Below are 6,440 nucleotides of genomic sequence, written 5' to 3'. Positions count from 1 at the left end.
AACTTCTAATAAAGTTACTCTAATAGCAAGAACTCCGGGACACATGAAAGCATATTCTGAATTATGGTCTTGATTCACTTCTTTTTTTCTCATTACCTTCATTACAAAAAAAGACCATCAATATCAAAATATGTACAATGGAAACTGAAGGTGAAAAGCTTTCAGCAGCATTTCACACAATGAGAAGAGAAAAATATTGGCAATAAATTGGAAAAAGCAGCAGATCTGATGTACTTCTTGGAATAAGACAGAAGAAGAGAAAAAATGTGTCTTAGCTGTGCAGCAAGGGGAGGGACAATGGAAGAGGTTTTGACAGGAGTATTTGACAATACTTTCCACATGAGAGTAAGTGCTTTTAGCAGTGTGTTGAGTGGAAAAAGGATTCAAAAAACCATCTCTTGGTCTAAAGATTGTTGTGTGTAACTGTCACTCTAAATTACCTCTATTTGCTTTACATAGAGCAGCTGGAAGTAAGATAACATGTACATGTCAGGACATTGGATGTTTCTGAACTTTATTCTGAACTTATTTTCACAAAACTTCCATGCACTGCAGGATTCCTCTCCATCCTGGTGATGTTGTTGTATTCCCCATGGTCTGCAAATATAAACAGGGGAAGCAGTTTAGGGATGGAGGAAGCACCTTTCAATTGATAAATTTCTCTTATAAAAGATATCAATTTTCCAAACTGTTTAGATTTATTCTTTAGCTCATTGCAGTTAATATATTCCTTTACTAAACCTCTGTTCCCTTCTTTCCCGATTATTTATTTCTGAAAGGGTTGAGTTGGTCAGAGGTAAGCAATCTTACAATAGATGTAACTCTGAGAGGGTTTATGTGAATGCACCTGAAATTTTAGGAAGGATGTCACTTTTATCAGTTACTAAGGCATCTGCAGCACAAAATAGATCCCAAAGAGATCAGAACTCACAAATACACCCTGAAATCCCAAAGCTTTAACAGTGGCTAAATTCTTCATCTAATACAGGAACTACTAATCTGTAGCACCTTGATGAACAAATACAGTGAGTGATTTTGTGGTTTTGTCCAGCATTGTATATCACAATTACAGCTACACATATACGTGTGCATGTGTGCACATTTATATACAAACATGCATATAAACACAGACATACCTGAGACAGTTTTCTCTGTAATTTTAAAATATGTCTTGTATCAGGCATGACCTGTTGTGCAGAATCAGTCTTTCATTTTCTATACATAAAAGGCTGCAAACATTTAAATTAATTCCATTGATTTATCTTCAAAAGCATATAGTCTCTTGAAGAGCTGAATGTAATAAATCTTAATACCTTCTGGAATTATGATTTAGGATCTTTCACACAAAATGAAAGAGAAGGTCAAAATTTAATATCTCAGAAATTGTGAGAAAACTTTAATAAATAATAAATAAATTCTTAATAAATTCTACCAGCAAAAAAAAAAAAAAAACCAAAAAAAAAACCAAACTTGATGCAATATCACTGTTTACCAGCATATCTGGGATACTATATTACAGTGAAATCTATTGAATTCAGAGAATTCAACAATATGGAAATTGGCATTAAGTTCTTATAACCTTTTTTTTCTTCTTTTTTTTTCTTTTTTTAATGTGAATTGGATTTATTTTATAAGGCTAATACAAGCAGTTACAAAATGGAGAAACAGAACTATTGAGAATCTGTTCAGAAGGAATAAAAGAGATTTCTAATCTATTTTAATAAAGCTTTTGTAGATTTGTTGTACAATATAATGCAAAAATCTACACAGAACCAAGGAAATACGGAAATTAATTATCTACACAATAGAAAAGGGAATGTTCTGCATAAAAATGTTAGAAATTCAGCATGGCTGTTGTCTCAATTTACTTCAGTTCATATACAGCTTTACTGAGATCAATATTCCCAGTATGAACACAGATCTGACCTGACGTGTTATAAAAGTAATGATATTAAAGTCACTGGAACAATTGGGAGAGTATTGAGAAGCAAAAACAACAAGTCAAATGGCGAAACTCACCATTTACAAAGCAGTATGGTAAATGCTGACTTACTCAAATAATGTCTCTAAGAAATTTGAAAAAAAATAAGGATGTATATTTCAGTTTCTAAGTGATTCTTATTCTAGCCCTGAAATAATATGAAGCTCATAAAACAACAAAGTAAAAATGTGTAAATTTCCTTAGCCTTTAAATTTCTCACTCCCTTCTAACCACCTTTTTCCTACTTCCTGATCTGAAAGAAAAACTCTGAATTATTGATTCAGAATTGTCCAAATGCCTTAACTGGAGACAGCTCCGCATTAAACTGAAATTAATTTTTACTTTCAGACCCTTCTGAGAGTGGCATCTTCGTGGTTTATGTTTTGCAGAAAGGAAGTTGCTGACCAGATTGCTGCCTTTTCTACTCTTCTGCAGTCTTTCATCTCAACAGTGTCTATTTAGAAGTCATTGGGTCGTTCATAGGTGCAAAGAAGATTTTGGCTGTCCCATAATTTAAATTGCAGATAATTTAGATATACTGACCCAAAACATCTTGATTAAATTCTCCCAAAGTAAAATCCGAGGGTTTTACAAATATATTTGTGGAGAAAAATAGATAGGATTGGGGAAAGCACAATTTACAGAAGCTATGCTTTCTTTTTTAAGCATGCTCTTTTTAAAAGAAAGTTTCAAGGTTCCCATTGTAATAAACAGTAGAATAAGGCATCTGCCATGATTATTATGCTTTGTTCATGAGTAATATTTTTTTTTCTGTTAAAAAGTAGTTTTATTACTGTGTTATTTTTTAACACAGTATCTAGAAATAAAATAATTCTCCCAAATATGCATTTTCTGTGAACTTCTCTCTTGTTTTGTGTTCCCAAGATCAATTATTGTGTCTGTTTTACGCTCTGAATCTCTTTAGAACATCGAATGTTGTGGTTCCACCCCAGCTGGCAACTGAGACCCACCCAGCCACTTATTTACTTCCCCACGAGGGTCAGGGAGAGAATCAGAAGGGTGAAAGCTGGAAAACTCACAGGTTTAGATATAGACAGTTTAATAGGGAAAGGAAAAGCCCGGCACACAGGCAAAGCAAAACAAGGAATTAATTCCCTGCTTTCCAAGGGTAGGCAGGTGTTCAGCCATCTCTAGGAGAGTAGGGCCCCATTGCACTAGTGGTGACTTGAGAAGACAAATTCTATCACTCCAAACATCCCCCTTCCTCCTTCTTTCCCTTACTTTATACACTGAGTATGATGCCACATGGTTTGGACTCTCCCTTTGGTCACTTTGGGTCACCTGTCCTGGCTGTATCTCCTCCCAAGCTCCCATGCATCCCCAAATTCCTCGCCAGTGTGGCAGTAAGAAAAGCAGAAAAGGCCTTGGCTCTGAGTGAGCCCTGCTTAGGAATGCAAAAATATCTCTGTGTTATTAGTTCTGTGTTCAGCACAAATCCAAAACACAGCCCCATACCAGCCTGCAAGAAAACTAATTCTGCTCCAGAGAAAACCAGCACAGCAAAGCACTGGGAAGTGCGCCCTTACCACTGGACTTAACAAACCTGGAAATATATATTTGTGTCTGCAGTCAGGCATAATTAATTAATTCCACCCATTACCAAAAACAATAATGTGCCTGCAATTGAAAAGATGTTTAAAGTTTAAAACAAATTGCAAAGCCTAGGTTTCAGGAGAATCTCTGATATTTTGGTATTTTAGCGAATATCTAAAAAATTATTTTAAATGTGGCATTTCTTCTGTATGAGTGCTATTTGTCTAGCATTCCTGATTTCCCTTTAATAGAAACATAAACCCCTAGGCAACTTTTGCCATGTTGTATGACATCCATATCAGTAAGATCATAAAGCTTGAAATTCTTTGGCTTTCTATGTTTTAATTTAATTCTTAAGGTTTCTATGCTCTTAAACATTGAGACTATAAATTCTTTCTGTCTTCTGTTTCTTTCTGTATTTGACTTATTCAAACAGAAAATATAATTAAATTTTTGCTTGTATAGCTTTCTTTAGAAAGATTTTGAAAATGACAGAAGGTAAGATTTCATCTTTTTCTATATTCTGTTTCATGAAATCTTATGCCTACAATCTGCTGAACAGATAGTGACATCAAAGTACTGAATACTCTATATTAATTTTGCACTCCCTGAGCCAAACCTCATCCTTATTTTACTTCTGCTTAGAGATGGAAGTCAGTCCTACTACCAAGATATTTAAGGATAATTACAATCAGTCAGGGTTGAAATGTTTGAGTGCAGATTGTTCACAGCAAACATGTTTCAAGATTAAGATATGCCAAGTGAGTAAGAGGTTGTACCTGTTAAAAAAAGTTTTCATTTATCTGTGCTTGCATTTCCAAAGGGCAAATAAAATAAGCTGTATTTTATGTTATTACTTTTATATTATTACTTTTTGTAATGAATAAGGATTCTGATAGTCCATTCTGCTTGCATCTGTCTGTGACCCTCTCACTTGACTTCTGGAACAGACAGCACAGCCATTATTAACAGTAAAGCACAGCATTACTTGTGTTCTTTGGACAAAATTTTTTTCATTTTATTATTGTGATATACTGGAGAAACTTCAATGCTCCATTAACCTAAATAATTCTACTAACTTCACAGATATTACCTTCCCTTGATAGTGGAAATTTGACTACAATATATTAAAGTATGACAATATCTGAAAAATTTTCTGTTTGTTAGTCATGCTATTAAACTTGCAATAGAATGTTGTCAATATCTTTTCTCCATCTGAATTGCCTTTTATTGGTATTTTGTTAGCATTAACTTTTTTTTTTTTATAGTAAGACACTGCATGGAGTCCCACACACAGAGCTGAAAGCAAACACAGAACATTTTGATGAGAAAAAAGCAAGAGAAAAAAGAAAAGAGAAAATGGAAGTAGAATGAATGAGGAGAGAAAAACAAGTGAAGTATAGAGTACAGTTAACTTCTTCCCTCATAAAATAATAAAGTAAATCATTCACTTTCTTTATATGTCCACTTAAGAAAACAAATGAAACAAAACTCACAAACCCAGTAAACCACGCCCCAAAGAGGAGTTTGTTGGGTTTTTTAACATGTCTCCCCTGCCTTTATAAGTAGTCTGTGAGGTTGGCAAGCTGCATCCTACCAGGAACTGAGCATCCTCATCTGGCTGACAGAAACGAACAGCAGCTCAAGTGACTTAATGCAGATTTTTATGACAGACTTTTAGATTTGAGTCAGACTTTTACATTTGATTACAGCCATGCTGTACTCTCCATGGCAGCAAGAAATTATTTGTGCTGGTAAATCATCTTGCATGACACTGCTGCAAGATTAACTGTATACTTGCATGCTAATGCACTGCCAGTGAATATACTATGTACCTGGCTTACAGTCAGAATAACTTAGAATGGTGAACTTTGTGTCTCTTTCTCTTCATCCACTGTAAACCACCTTGAACTGTATAATACCATATGAGGTAGAAACCAAGACATTAACTATGAAAGGGAACTTTTTAATGGACCTATTTATTTAGAGAGCTCACTGAACTTCGGCTGGTCAGCCTGAGAGAATATTAATTTTTTTAAAGAATTTAACCTTTTTATCGATGGTATTTGGCTGCAGTGCCTGCATTACAATGAGCTGTAATTGTGTTATGTCATGATGTTGTTTTCAACAGGAACAATGAAACATCCTTTGGAAATGCTAGGAACAAAGAAAAGGGCTACAGGCTTATGCTTTCTGCTCTAATGTTGGAGAGAGATTTTTTAGGGCTGTTATCACTTAAGACCTGAACCTTTTCCATTTTATTGCTGTTCCCTCTCTTATTTAAGGCTGTTGAAACTTACTCTTGGCTTTTTTACTTCTTTAATTTTATCACAATGAATCAGTTTTATTTAGTGGAAGAAATCCTCTTATATTATTTTTAAACATAGGAGAACCATTTTTCAACATGTTCAGTTATGATAACACTGAGAGAGAGTCACAGCAATTTGAGCCTTCTAATTCCATTTCCAGAGTAAAGGTCAACACTTTCATATTTGAGTGCCTATCATTAGAACTTCAGAGTGCAAACCATTTCTTCCAGTTTTTACATCATAGTAAGAAAAAAGCTTCTTCTGATTAGACCAGAGAATCCAGCTGCGAAAACTCTCAGCCAAATAAGCAACTATTTTGCACTTATGACTCATACTTCTGAAAATTGCATATTAATTCTTGTCTCCAGCCCACATTTTTGTAAAAAAAAAAAAAAAAGAAAAAAAGGCTTGAATAGGTTTTTCAAAGAAAAATACCATTATCAGTGTTTATTTTGAAAGTATATTAAAGTTCAGATAAGGAATGCAAAAGATATTAATATGATGTAATTTTGTTTGAATTTAATTCCATTAATCATTTATATTTACTAAAATACAGGGCCGTAACACAGATTTTTCTTAATAATCAGACAACTATT

The sequence above is a fragment of the Melospiza melodia genome, chromosome 3, assembly GCF_035770615.1.
Source record: "Melospiza melodia melodia isolate bMelMel2 chromosome 3, bMelMel2.pri, whole genome shotgun sequence".
In the NCBI taxonomy this organism is placed as follows: Eukaryota; Metazoa; Chordata; class Aves; order Passeriformes; family Passerellidae; genus Melospiza; species Melospiza melodia.
The sequence above is the reverse complement of the archived record's forward strand: the minus strand, read 5'-3'. Positions refer to the sequence as shown.